Source organism: Sarcophilus harrisii, chromosome 5 (genome assembly GCF_902635505.1).
Source record: "Sarcophilus harrisii chromosome 5, mSarHar1.11, whole genome shotgun sequence".
Taxonomy (NCBI): Eukaryota; Metazoa; Chordata; class Mammalia; order Dasyuromorphia; family Dasyuridae; genus Sarcophilus; species Sarcophilus harrisii.
Window position 1 is genome coordinate 211,045,335 of NC_045430.1, and position 13,943 is coordinate 211,059,277.

The 13,943-nt window shown below is 38.4% G+C and overlaps 1 protein-coding gene across 1 annotated transcript in view; it reads left to right on the forward strand.

Moving 5' to 3' along the window:
• The first annotated feature begins 5,916 nt into the window (after positions 1-5,916).
• ZMYND11 (zinc finger MYND-type containing 11) overlaps positions 5,917-13,943 on the forward strand; it is a 144,005-nt gene continuing 135,978 nt past the window's right edge. The window contains exon 1 of the mRNA XM_031939593.1: positions 5,917-6,047. The gene's annotated coding sequence lies outside the window, so the exon portion shown is untranslated. The remainder of the gene's footprint in view (positions 6,048-13,943) is intronic.

Consider the following 13,943-nt stretch of genomic DNA (forward strand, 5'->3'; position numbering starts at 1 on the left):
TTCCCCAAGCTTCACAAGCTTGCCAAAGGGATCCATAATACAAAGAGTTCTTAACTCTTTCTTTACAGAAATAATGGTATAATTAATTGGGATGAAACTATGTCATGGCTGACCTGTTATTAGGCAGTTTCTTATTTGATTGTTATTATACACTTCATGTTTTGAGGTGTTATTGATGAATGAAGTTCTAACTTTAGAATTATTGTTAACTGAAAGAACAAGCTCTATATATTGCTGGATCTATTTATCACTTATTGTGCATTGAAACTACAAGGACCCTCCTTAATTTTGGAGATTTGTCTCCTAAATAGAAGTGGTTGTATTAAAAATGTAGTTTACTGTAATCATTATTTGATTGTATGATACAAATTAATATTCTATGAAGTATAGCTGATTGGAATCTCATCTTTTGTATGCTTCAAGTACAAATGTTTTTCTTTTGTAATGAAATGTTTCATTGATACCTTTTGTCTTTACCACACAGCCATACTCCTCCTCTATGAAATGTCTTGTTACAAAGAAAAACAAATAAGCAAAAACATGTAATATAGACGGTCTGACATTATACATAGTATTCTAAGTAGCCTCCTACTTTTAACTCCTGATTATATTCCTTTTGTTACATTTTTGCAAGAAGTCCTTACTGGAATTTCACTGAAAATCTAAGAAAATATAGGATCTTTAAGGATACTTTCAGAGTAACTAGTAATATTCAAATTGGACACATCACTAATCCAATGATAAAAGTTACCTTTCATACTGAATCTAAGTTACATTTATGTTCATTGTGAGAAACTGCCCATTGTAGACTACAGTTCCACAGAGCAACTACCTATGTTTGAGTCTACTGAGGATGTTGAATGTATATCAAGGACGAATTAATTATCAATACATATTGAAAGAATTTCTACAGGCTCTAGCTCCATACACTGGGCAACTGGTGCTTCCAAACTGTCAAGAGTATGTTATGAAGTGAGATTCAGCTGATAATTTTGTTAAAGGAAGAGACTTTACTCTATTAAAGTAAGAACAATCTAACCTTAAATTGTGCTATTTCCGAAGAGTTTGGTACTTATATTAGCATTTGGACTATGTCCCTTGTTTTGGAAGGATCCAAAGATTCTATGAAAGCATTCTCATTCCATTTACTTATCCATTAAGAAACTCCACTGAAACAAATATACAACTAGTACATTGAGTTTAGCTTTCACTTTTTAGTGATAGGCAGAAACATTCATCAACTATCTTTCCAAAGAGTATTTGCTGCTTCAAGTTGAATGGGCAGAAGAGATTTGTCTCTGTTCTAATCTTTTGAATGAGCCCTGTAAACCTCAGACAGGCTACAGAGACACAACAATTTCCATCAGAAGCAAAAATAAAAAAGGAGATGGAGAATCTAGAACTCAAATAGAAAAAAAAAAAATTCTATTCCTTGAACCACTAAGAGTAGACCAAAAGATAACAGTTTAATCTAGGGCTAAAAGGAAGCAGTGTTAGATAGTGAGGACAGGATTCAAGACTAGAAGAGGAGAGTGTAAGAACACAAAATGCCTGGAAGGCCTCATTTTAAAATGAGGCTTAGTAATGGGAATCTGCACCTGTGCTTTAAGTCAACTATATTTGCAATCTACCCTCCAATTCTATCCCTTTATAATAAAAATTTAGTTAAGAACTTGAAACTGTCTATGTGTATTAGTCGTCATATACTGTGATATTAGAAAGAATACTGTATTTGAAATCAGGACAACTGGGCCAGATTTTGGACTTTTGCCTGTGTGACAATACACAAGACCTCACACTTCTATTCTTCAGTTTTCTCATCTATAAAGTGTAGATCATAACACACCATCTAGATAATAGTGGTATCATGAGAAAAGTGTTCTGAAAAGTCCTATAAAATTCTTTCAGTGTTGCTGTTAGAGAAGAAAAGGAGAGTCTAGAATTGGGAGTGTGGTGTTACTTCTTACAGCACTTTATGCTTCCCTTATCTAGTCTAGTTTGAATTATGGTTATTTGTGTGCATGTCATATCCTCTTCCAGCCTGCTTGAGAGCAGGGTACCCTCTCCTATCTTTTCAGTTCCATCAGGCCCTGTCACAGTGCTTTGTGAATTGAAGGTACTTATCTAAAATGTTTGTTGAATGAAGAAAGCTCCCCCCGCCACCGCCTTTTTTTTTTTTTTTTTTTTTTTTACTGTTGCCAGTGGTGTCATCCAAGAATTAACTCCAAATCTACTAGAGAAAGGACAGGGAGTTCATTCTCTGCCTTACTACACAGGGCCTCAATTTATTTGGAGATTTCTTGATGAAACTACATCATTTGTTGACTAGCAACATAGAATATTAAAGAATCAATCTATTCAGTACTGGAAATACTTCAGCATTAAAAAGATCCAGCAAGTATGTCTGGGTTGCTTATCTTACTTAACCCATTCCTCCCCCAAAGCTGTCAACCTAGTAGTCAATCTCTTAAGCCTCTTTCGTTAGTATGAATCACTTACATTATAATCAAATTGTATATGTGTCTTTATATTGCTTGGTAGTCTTAAAATGGATAGCTACTTGGAGCAGTGGATAGAATTCCAGGCTTGGAATCAGGATGACTCATCTTCCTGAGTTCAAATCCAGTCTCTGACACTTAGTTGTTGTATAACTCTGGGCAAATCATTTCACACCATTTGCCTCAGCTCCTTATCTGTAAAATGAACTGAAGAAGGAAAAGGCAACTCTAGTTTCTTGGCCAAGAAAACCCCAAATGGAGTCAGAAAGAATCAAACATAATTGAAATGGAGAAACAACAATCTTCAAACACAATATAAATGTCATTTATTATTATTCAAATTTGTAAAAGTGTGGTATTCATTAATTTATTGAACTTTATATTTCTTTCCTATAAACTAAGAAATATCATAATTTGTATATACACACATATATATTATAATTTTCATCCTAAAAAGGGAGCAGGTGTGTGGGCTAAAAATTCTTAAAGAGGGATTCTGGAAATCCTAAGGATAGACTTAGAATATATGGTAAATTGCTTATGCAACATAATAGAATTTGAGGTATATATATATATATATATATATACACATGTGAGATGGGCTCTTAGAGGGATTGGGATTAGTCATAACCTTCTCACCCAAAGCAGTTCAGCACCTTTTGTATAATTTGCAGCATCAAAATCTGCAGAGATTAGAGGACTGAGAGATTAAAGTGATTTGATTAGGTTCAATCATAATACCAGAGGCAGAATTTGAACCCAGGTCTTTGTAGTTTCAAAGCTATCTATCCATCCGTCTATCCATCCATCATCTATCTATCTATCTATCTATCTATCTATATCTATGTGTCTATGTATCTGTCTGTCTGTCAATCTATATATAGGTCTACCATTCCCTTCTGTCAGGAAGCAAACTTTTTTTTTTTTGGTGGGGGGAGGGGAGTGGAAGTGAGGAGAGGTAATTACCTAGTTCTTCAGATAGTTTTATTTTCTGTTAACTATTTTTGAATGTAAAAAATACAGACAATTAGGTGTAACGAGATTTGACTTCTAATTTCAGATTTGCTGTATTAAACTAACTGTGAAGTCATTTCACCCTTTGGGTGTTTTCCTCATGTGTAAAAAGAGGAGATTCAACTAGATGACATTTAAGGTCCCTTCCAGATTTAATATTCTCTGATTCATTGACTCCTTAGTGCCCTTTGTGCCTTTCAAACCTCATTTCTATTTTTTATACTTCAGTCCCTCACTCATCCTCTTTTCAAAGTGGATAGAAGTAGCCAGGGTTGAGTGCTTATTTCCTAGATTGTGGAAAGATTAGCATTTGATGAATGAAGTGGGTCAAAAAGACCATGGGAAGGGAAAATTGTCAGGTTAACTTCATAGGAAAAGTCAGAGAACAGTGATGTAAAGTGAAAACACAGAAGCATGAGTTGGTCTTTGATGAGAAAGGCAACAGAGATAAAAATAGAAGTGATTTGCAAAATATAATTGGATTAAAACTTGGATTTATATGGCAAGTTTTTCTTAAGAGGAAACCTTTTTCAATACATACAAAAATAACATAGCGTGTGTATGTGTGTGTATACACAAAAATGAAATAATGTGCTATTTCTGAAATACCCCAGGCCAACTATTTTCACCATTTCATTGACTGGGAATTTGAGTTGCATAGAAGTTGATTTATTTGTTTCAGTTAGACAGACAGTGGTGAAATTAATTCCTCCTTTTCCTTTAATATTGCCACATCTTTTCTTTATCTTAATTTTCCTGGTACTCCCCAACATCACTTCCAAAAGTGCTGTGTATTATGTTCTTCAAATTAATTTTGTTTTGAGAATTTTGTGATATCCCATGAGGTAACTAGAAATCTCCTGACATGTAAGTAAATCAAAGCTGGGAATTACTTAATGGGCCAGGTTACCATGATATTTGGTATATAAAGCTCTCCTTTAATAACTGAAGCAGACCAGCTAGTAAAAAAAGAGTAGACCTAGACAAGGATGTCTGGGAGTTCAATTGCTCAGAGTTCTAACCCAATCTTTAAGGCCTGGCAGAAGGCTGATGAGTTGTCCTAAAAGTGAATATTCCTAGGGCATTCCCTTAACCAACTGGTTTCCAGCTACAGCACAGTATCAGATTTAATAACCAGGTAAGAACCTGAGAAAAGACTTTTGGTCAGAAGACCGGCACTGGTTGTTTTTTGGCCCAAATGTCAGGTATTCAGTAAGGAATCTCAGACTTAGAAAGCCAAGCTCACCTCCTACCTTATCTTCCTAAACTGAACATCTGGATTTCTTGTGGTCTAATTTATAACTGGCAATTGTAAAGAATAATCTCTTTCTCTAATCCTTATTTGTACCGTCCTTGCTAAAATGAAATGCAATAATAGATATTTCTGTACTATGAGGCATGTGATTTAGTGTACCTTCCACTTTCTTTGACTACATTTCACTACATCAGGCACTGAAACTATCTCACAGATTTTGGTAATTTTAAAGATTAATGCTTGCAAGGGGCTTATTGAACCTTGGATAGAATTCCCAGGACCACATAAAACATGAATATAACCGACATAAATACAATAGTGTAATCCCATTTAAACACAAGCCTTGCCAGAATCACACACGCACTCGCACACCTTTTACAGTTGCCACTGACGAACAATGAAAAAGAAAGCTCCCGTTTAAATGTTTGCCTAGAGTAACTATTCATTATTACTCAAGTGTGCATGATATGTTTTTCACACGTGTCGACAGAATCCACATCCGTGAAGAGGGAGAAGTGTTAAGTTGCAACAAATCGCATCCAGAAGTGTGTATGTGTGTGGGGGGGGTAGGGTAGGGTGGGGTGGGGAGGGAGGCTCTGGGTGACTGAGTGTAAATGCAGATTTATTTTCATCATATAAATACACGGTATTTTTTTTTTTTTTTAATCCCGGCTTGGGGAGAGGAGCAAGTCCGAAGGCAACCGCTAGAGTTCTCCTTCTCCCCACGCGGCGGCTGCTCCTCCTCGTACCCTCGGAAACCAACCCTGTTTACCCCGAGAAACCTGACCTGTGGACACGGGGGGGAAGAGGGGGATCAGACACAATAAAACTCCAAGGGGGGAGAGAGAGGGAGAAAGAGAGAGCGAGGGAGAGAAGGAGCGGAGAGCAGGGAGGAGGGAGGGGAGGAAGGAGGGAGGGCGGAGGAGGGGAGGGAAGGAAAACACACACGCACACGCAGACACATATACACGCACGCACACAAAACCAACATGTGAAGGGGGAGGCAGCAGCGGCCTGGGGAAGGGATTGAAAAGTTTCCCCCGGCAGCCAAGCAGGCCGGCGGGCGCGCCTCCCAACTTCTCGCCCCCGCCGCTGCCGCCGCCGCCGCCGCCCCCCTTCTCCGGTCCCCCTCCCTCCCTCCCTCCTTGCTCCCCGCGCCCTCCTCGCTCCCTCCCTCCCTGGCTCGGGAGCCAGCCCGCCGCCCGCCGCCTGCCCGCCCGCGCGTCGCCGCCGCCGCCGCCGCCGCCGCCGCAGCACCAGGTGAGGAGCGGAGCGACGCTGTAAGTGGGGAAGAGGCGGGCGGGCGGGCTGAGGGGGAGGCTGAAGCTGGGGCGGCCGGGCGAAGGGGACCCCGCCGGGCGGACTCTACCCCCGCCGCCCTGAGGCGGCCCCCGCGCGCGCCCTCCCCGCTGCCCCTTCCTTCTCGTCCTCCATTGTCGCGGCTGCTTTCCCGCCCCCCCCCTCCCGCCTCGGGTCTCTCGCTTTCTCTCTCCCGGGGCGGGTTGTGTGATGGAGGATTATCAACATGGCGCCTTCCAAACTCCCGAGCCCCGAGCCCGCGGGCCCCGCCGCGGGGGAGGGAGGGCGGCGGCCACGGGGACCTGCCCCAAGGCAGGCTGTGCCCCCCCACCCCGCCCTCACCTCGGGACGCCTCCCGCTCCTTCCCGCCCTTCCCTGCCTTGGGAAAACCGAGCTAGGCGGAGAGGGGGGAGGAAGGAAGGAGGGCGATGGGCGGGAGAGTGTATGTGTTGTAGATGTGAGTGTGTGTGCGTGTACGCGCGGCGGGGGGGAGGCTGGGGGCGCCCGGAGGAGCCCGAGGCGGCGGCGGCGGCGGCGGCGAGGAGCCCAAGCATAATGGTGGGGAGAAGCAACCAACTCCCGGGGGGAGGAGGGCGGGGGTCCTCCGCGAGAATTCCTGGAGAAGGGGGACCCGGTATTGTCGTGCTCCCGACCCCAACTCCCATCCCGCAGCATGCCCTCTTTTTCGCTCGCTCCCTCGGGCCCCGGCCGAAGTTGGCCGCTGGAACCGCGTGGGGCATCGCTGGGGTGCTCCCCGACCTGGGGAGTGGAAGGTGGGGGGGGGCGTCCGTGGGCGGCGCATCCTCGCGTCGTGGCTTCTGCACGAATGTCGTGTCTTTTTTTGGAGGGGTTAGAGGAGTGACCCCCTCTGCATCCCCTCCCCTTGCCTCGCGGTGGCTTTCAAAGGACAGTGGGTAAAGCTTCCCTTGCAAGGACCGCGCCGAGGCCTGGTCGGCAGCGGGAAAGCCGGGGCGTCGCGTGGTGGCCGGGGACCGGCTGCACTCGACTCGGTAGCCCGGACCCTTCTTCCGGAGCACCTTCCACCTCCGGAACGTGGAGTGTGTATGTGTGGCTAGGGCCAGGAGGTGCGGAGTACCGGAGGGGAGAAGGGCGGCGGAGCGCGGTTGCCCAACCGGCCGGCCGGCGCGGTTCGTTGTTGGGCAAGCAATGGCAGCTGCCGCCGCTGGGCTATTGAAGGACGCGGGCGCGAGCCGGGCTTCCTGCCCCGGGGCCGCGGGCCTGGCGGCGCCTCCGTATCCCTCTTCCCTCAACAGGTCCAGACTCCGCTCCCCGCCCTGGAAATGCAAATAATAAAAAGTTCTCCTTTCATCTCTCGCCCCTTCTTGTGCCTTTTCTGTGCTGCCGGTACTCGGTTTTCGCCACCAGCAAGTATTTTTCTCCTCCTTTTGGGAGCATTTGGAGAAAAGCGATATTTATGGAAGGTTTTTTTTTGTTTTTTTTTTTTTTAAAGAAAGTAGCCTCTCATCCTTCATTAGACTGCCCAGTGAGTGTCCTAATGGCGTCTAAAGGGAGGGGAGGGGGTCTTCGGAAGGGAGAAATCAAATCGTGTGGTCAATTGGCTCTTGCCGACGCTGACCTCTTCGAAAAGCTCCTTCCTCATCCCGGGCTTCTGAAGCCTTTTAAATTGTGCGTACTGGAACTGTTTGCCCTGAAATGTATCCTTTGAACGGCGCCTCTGGCTGCCGAGGGTCTCCGTGAGATTGGAAGGAAAACCCAAAGACTTTGGGGTAGTCTGGTGAAAAGCAACCGAAAGCCCACCTTGAAAATATGGGATTGATCGTTTATAAAATACTATTGCGTTGCCGTGAAGGAAAATTATGAAGCAGGTGGTGGTTAGGTTCACTCTTGGACTATTAGTGTCTGGAGTTTTTTAGTCCTGGGAATTTAACTTGGGGGGAGCCGGCACTACATCACTTTTAACAAACGGTTTTTGCTATCGTCTTTTGTCTTAAAAATAAGTTTTAAAGGAAAAAATAAAACAACTTTTCATAGTTTTCCCCTTGTGTATAAAATCGGCTTTTGTGAGTGTTAATTCAGACTTTGTTAAAAGACAAGACTTTACCAGACTTATTTACCAGTTAAGATCTTGGAGTGGCAACCTTGAGGTATAATTACATTTATTTACAAGATATTGAGGAAATGGCTCTTGGGTGTTTTGAAAGTTATCTTTCCTACCTATCTTTTCTAGACAAGTACCTATTTGTATTTTTTTGGTTCCAGAATATCAGCTTTAGAGCTGAGTTACTAACTGTATCCCATACTCTGGCAGAAATATTCTTACCTGAGTGGTTCTATACAGTGCTCCGAGTTGCCTTACAATCATTACAATCGATGACAGTGTTAACTGTCATTCTTTTTTGACTAACTAAATTAGGAGTTCAAAGATCAGAAGATAATGTAGCTAAGTTCATAGTATTTTCCTGGGCAAATTTGCGATTTCATTAAAACTCTGATGAAGAACAGCTGTTGGTGATTTTTTATTTAATAAACACTTTAGCTATGCTTTTAACATAGTGTTTTAGTTAAAATTTGGTGGTAGATAATGTTTATATCCCTACTTGGCAAACAATTTAAGCATTCTTTAGTCCTCAAAGAGGTGACCACTAACAAGCAATTTCTTACATTTGTGGACCTCAATTTCCTCATCTGTAAAATGAAGGGATCGGTTTAGGTAGCCTTCGAGGACTTATCTAACTCTAGGACTATGATCCTTTTATTTGGGTCTTTTCCCAAGTGTAACAAAATATACCATGTATATTTCTATGAGTACTTTCACTTGGTTGCTTTGTCAATTTCTAGTTGGATACAGTGATATCTAATGATATTGTTAAACATAAGTATTCTAAGTACTTTGACTGTAGCCTTGACTATTTGGTATCTGGTTTGATTATCATTTCCCTCCCCACCCCCATCTTTACAATTCATATCTACATGGAAAACTTTGCAATTAAGAAGTTATATGAAAGAAACTAAGGGAGAACTGGAGTGAAAATTTGCCATAAGTTATTTTTTACATAATGTTTTAAAGTTTATCATACTCTGAAAACTCTTAATATTAAACATTGGGTTTAATAGTGATCTTTTTGCTATGTCAATGGTTCTATCTTGTGGATAGAACTTTTCATAATATTGGCATTTTATAAGGAAACGTATCTCATTCTAGATATTACTTTCAGAATAAGTTAATACATGATTTGTCTTTACTATATTTTCTTGGTGCTTTTGCAGCATAAATATCAGTTCACAGCCCTTTAAAAAGGGATTCTGCACTCTTCTCTTTTATTTGAACTTTTATTGTTGTTCAGTAAGACTTGGTTTATTGAATGATATTCTCCCATTTTTTTGTCTTGGAATTTTTTTTCCCAACCAAGTTGATATTATACGAGCATGAAAAAATAAGGTATTCATGAGCACAATATTCACCAGTAGCATTTTTTCCCCTAAATTACTTTGATAGATCTGTTATTTCCTCTATGTGGGTACTCCTTCCAATACAGTTTGCCCCCTGGCAATGGTGGCTCTGGCAGTAAAGCAAGATTATATCTTTCCCAGATAACAGTTGCAATGCCCATTCTCCTGAAAGAACAGAATGTCCTGAAGGAACAAATGGGAGTATACAGCTAAGGTTGTCTTTGTCAGTAGAAGGAGGTAGTGGGACAATAAAAGAATACCACAGTTTAATGTGAATCTTCTCTTTAGCCATCAATTAGATTATATTTGGGTTAAGATTTTCTTTCTTTCTTTTGTTTTTTTTAATTTGGTCCAAATTTCTGTTCTTTGATGAGATACTAAATAAAGAAATGGAAAGAGTAAAAGATAATGTGACTGTTGTATTACACACACCCCCCCACACACACACACACAGTCACTACTTGAATTGACTATCAGTTCTTGAATAAATACCTGATTGGTTTTTAAAAAATCTTTGAGAGCCAATAATATATTCTGTGGTTAATTAAATCAGTACTGGTCTTGGAATTCCTAGAATACTTGGATTCTGGTCTTGAATTTACTCTTTAATAGGTGGGGAGACCTTACACAAATTTTTAACCTGAGTCTCAATTTCCTCATTTGTAAAATTGGGTTATGAATATACTGCCTAGTACACAAGGCTATTTTTAGGATCAAGTAATAACTATGTAAAGTCTTAAGGTTTGCAATGAGCTGTGTGAATGATTTGGTTTTTAATTTTTTTTTTTTATTTTCACAAGAATCCTGAAAGATACTATTATCTTCATTTTACAGATAAGAAAGTGGAAGTTAAGTGACTACCTAGGGACATATAGTTAATAAGTATCTAGATTTGAATTCAGATCTTATTGACTTCAAATCCAGTATTTATCTACTGTATCATCTAAGATAAAGTATATAAAAACACTCAGCAAATATCTTAGAATACTGTGTATATGCAAGCTATAATTAATAGCCCTATAGCTATGTTCCATTGGAAAAAGAAAAGCTTTTATAAGGTAACTATATTACATTTCTTGATTATAGGCTACAAGTTACTTTTAACTATCAGTGAACAGATCAGAATGGATATAGGCAATTATTTGAGGGTGTAAATGAGCAAGGGTTTTTGTTTTTACTAATTTATTTTGTAATTTGCAAGGTTGATTTTCTTTGTAAATTATTTTAAAGGTCTTTTAATAACTAGCCCTCAGTACAGATCCTTTCTGAAGACTGTATAATACTTAAAAGTATTGGCTTTTTCTTAAAACACAAACTTTGTTCTTTATTCACTGAACAGTGTCGACTAATTTTTTTGCCACAAAACCTTTAGCTTACAGCTTTTAATAAACAAAATTGAACTGTCCTCCCCCACCCTCCTTTTTTCTTGGCAAGGCAAATTCCCAGAGTTAAGTGACTTGTCAAGGGTCACCCAGTTAGTAAGTGTCAAGTTTCTGAGGTCATATTTGAATTCGGGTCTTTTTAACTTCAGGGCCAACCACCTAGTTGCCCCTTATTCTGGCCATTCTTTATGGAAGTGTTCACCAGATTTTATTTTAGGAATCCCTGTTATTTTATGTTTTAGAAAGAGTGTTGTGAAATTCCAAAAAAGTAATATTTGGAATAAGGGGGATTACTTGATGAGTGTGAAAGGAAAAACCTGTCAAATTCATTCTTAAAATGTCTGGAGACTGGGTGATCCACCTGCTTTTTTCTAGAAGGTTAGTAGTTTTGTCTTTTAAATATTAATTTTTGGGGGGATGATATTGTCTCTGGTTTTGTTTTTGTTACAAATTAATCATTTTTCAATAACATAGTACATGTTATATTTTAAAGATTGCATCAAAATCAATTCCAATTCAGGAGACTTTTATTTTTCATTGGCAAAGAGAAATATGGTGTGGTTTAGGTATTTTTTCCCCCTGGGAATGGATATCATTGACCAAAAGATAGGCATATTGGTATCAAGAGAAATAGTAAAGTAGTCAAAGTGCAAGCACAACATGGGAAAAAAAGAAATAGCAAATTGTGCAAACAAGATAATCATAATGATTAAAACCCAACTGTACTGAATAGGGACTATGACTGGTCCTTTTATGAGAGATATTTTGCCTATGTACTATTGTTTTTTAATTAAATTCTATAAGTTTAAAGTACAAAACTATCTTATTAAATTTAAAAAATTGTTGGAACATATGGATAAACTATTGATTCTTGCAGAAGTTTTAGCATATTTTCCCTGTTCATTTGGACAGATAGCTAAATTTCAATATCATAAAAGATATTTTAAAGTGTTAACCTTGTGTTAAAGGTAAATTTCATATTCAGGAAAATATTTTTGTAAATTAAAGTGATTAAAAAAACAATGAAGATGAGTGGGAGAAACTCAAGCTTATTAATAAAGTAGATTTGGATTTTTGATAAATCAGTAATGAACAAAATATTTATATTTATGTTATTTTAAAAGTAGTTTACACCTTTTAAGGAATAATCAATAAATAGTTATACTTAATGTGTAAATGGCAAGAGTTTTTGTCTGAAGTTTGAGGCATAGAAATAATGGAGGCAATATCCAAATTTTTCATATGTAACTATAGTACTATAGTGTTTTTTTTCCCCATCCCAATGGCATATAACACTGGAGAAGTACTTTTTGAATGTGTCCTAATAAACTGGTGTGGAAAAAGTGCTCTGTATTGTAGTCAAGTATAAAGGTTTAACTCTGACCTTGGGTAAGTCACTTCATTTCTCTGGGCCTTAAAATTTCCATATGTGAAAAATGACAAACTTTTGATTGTACCACTTTCCATTGATGCTTCCAATTATTTTTCCCTAAGGAGTGAAGTTTCATAAGAAACTAAATCAGGGGCTCTATAACCTTGTTGGTGTCATGCTGTCTCCTTTGGCAGTCTGGTGACCCCTTGTGAGAAATAGGATTAAAAAGGAAATCATTTGCATGGAAAAATTATGTATCTACACACACACATACATACATACATATATATATATATATATATATATATATATATATATGTTTAATTTCAGACTTTAGATTAAGAACTACTGGAATTAAATATTTATGAGTACTTATATTATCAGCTCAAAGAATTTAGAATTGGAAGAGACCTTGGGATCATCTAGCACACTCCTCTCATTTTACAAATGAGGATACTGAGCCCCCAGAGAATTTGAGGGATTTGTCTGAATTCACATCGTATAGCAAAAAAAAGAAAAAGAAAAAAAAAACTATGGAATGGATTGGTTCCTAAGTTATATGTGGATCCCATTTAAAATGTTCTTGGAAAGCAAACCTAAGGCAAAGAAACTTTTTTTTTTGTGGGAGAAGGTTGATGGTGGATATTTTTATAATGCAAATCACTAAACTACACTAAATTATTTTATAAATTCATATTTATATAACATTGAAACTTTTTAAAGCAAAGCAAATCTTAGTTTGAATAAATGGAAAATGTTTATTGTAAGATAGGTTTTAATTGAGTCAATATTACTATGTAAACTTTATTTTTAAATGAGTTCTAATCTAACATTTGTGGATTAATTTTCTTGAAGCAAAGGTTATTTTTTTAAAGTCACACAGTAGAAAAATAATTGCTATTTAAGCCTTAACTTTGGTTATTCCAAATAACTAAAGGTTTTTTGTTTTTTTTTTTGGAGAGAGAAGAAATAGCACAAGCACCAAAAGTGTCTTCTCTTTAGTTCTTCCTAATTTCCCCAGTTTTATGTGCATTAAACTATAGCCATCCAAAAATTAAATAATACTTATATATCTACAGTTGTATATTAAAAACATTTTATATTTTTGGACATTTAATCCAGACATTTAAGTGAAAGATTCATTCAAAATTTTTTTTTCACTGGTTTTTAAGCAAGATTAAATCTTAAAGTTTATTTTAAAAATGTAGGTGTGTGTGTGTGTATGTTTTTTGCTTAGCTAAAAACATTTTATCACAATTACTTGGATTATTGATTAAATAATTAAGCTTAAACATTTTTAGCTAGAAATTTTTTAATGGAGTTACTGTGAAAACATTTGTCATAATCTTTAGCATTTTAAACTAGTCATTTTAATTTATTCATCATGAAAAAAATTGCTAATAATTAATTGCAGGATAATTGAACAGAATAATTTTGTACAATTTGCTCCTGGGTTTGTATAATTTTAAGCAAATATGAATGTACTTTAGTTAAAAAATCTACTTATTCCTCATAGCAGCTTTCAGGAGGCTGCTGTTTCATCATAAACTATCTTGCCTGTGCCAGCAGACATTTTGAAGATAACATGGCTCAGGGAAGTTTAAAAATATAAAAAACCTCTGTAATCTTTCTTTGAATACTTATGTTTAAGAAAAATTTTTTTATAAATCTTTTGAAGTTTACTACATTAT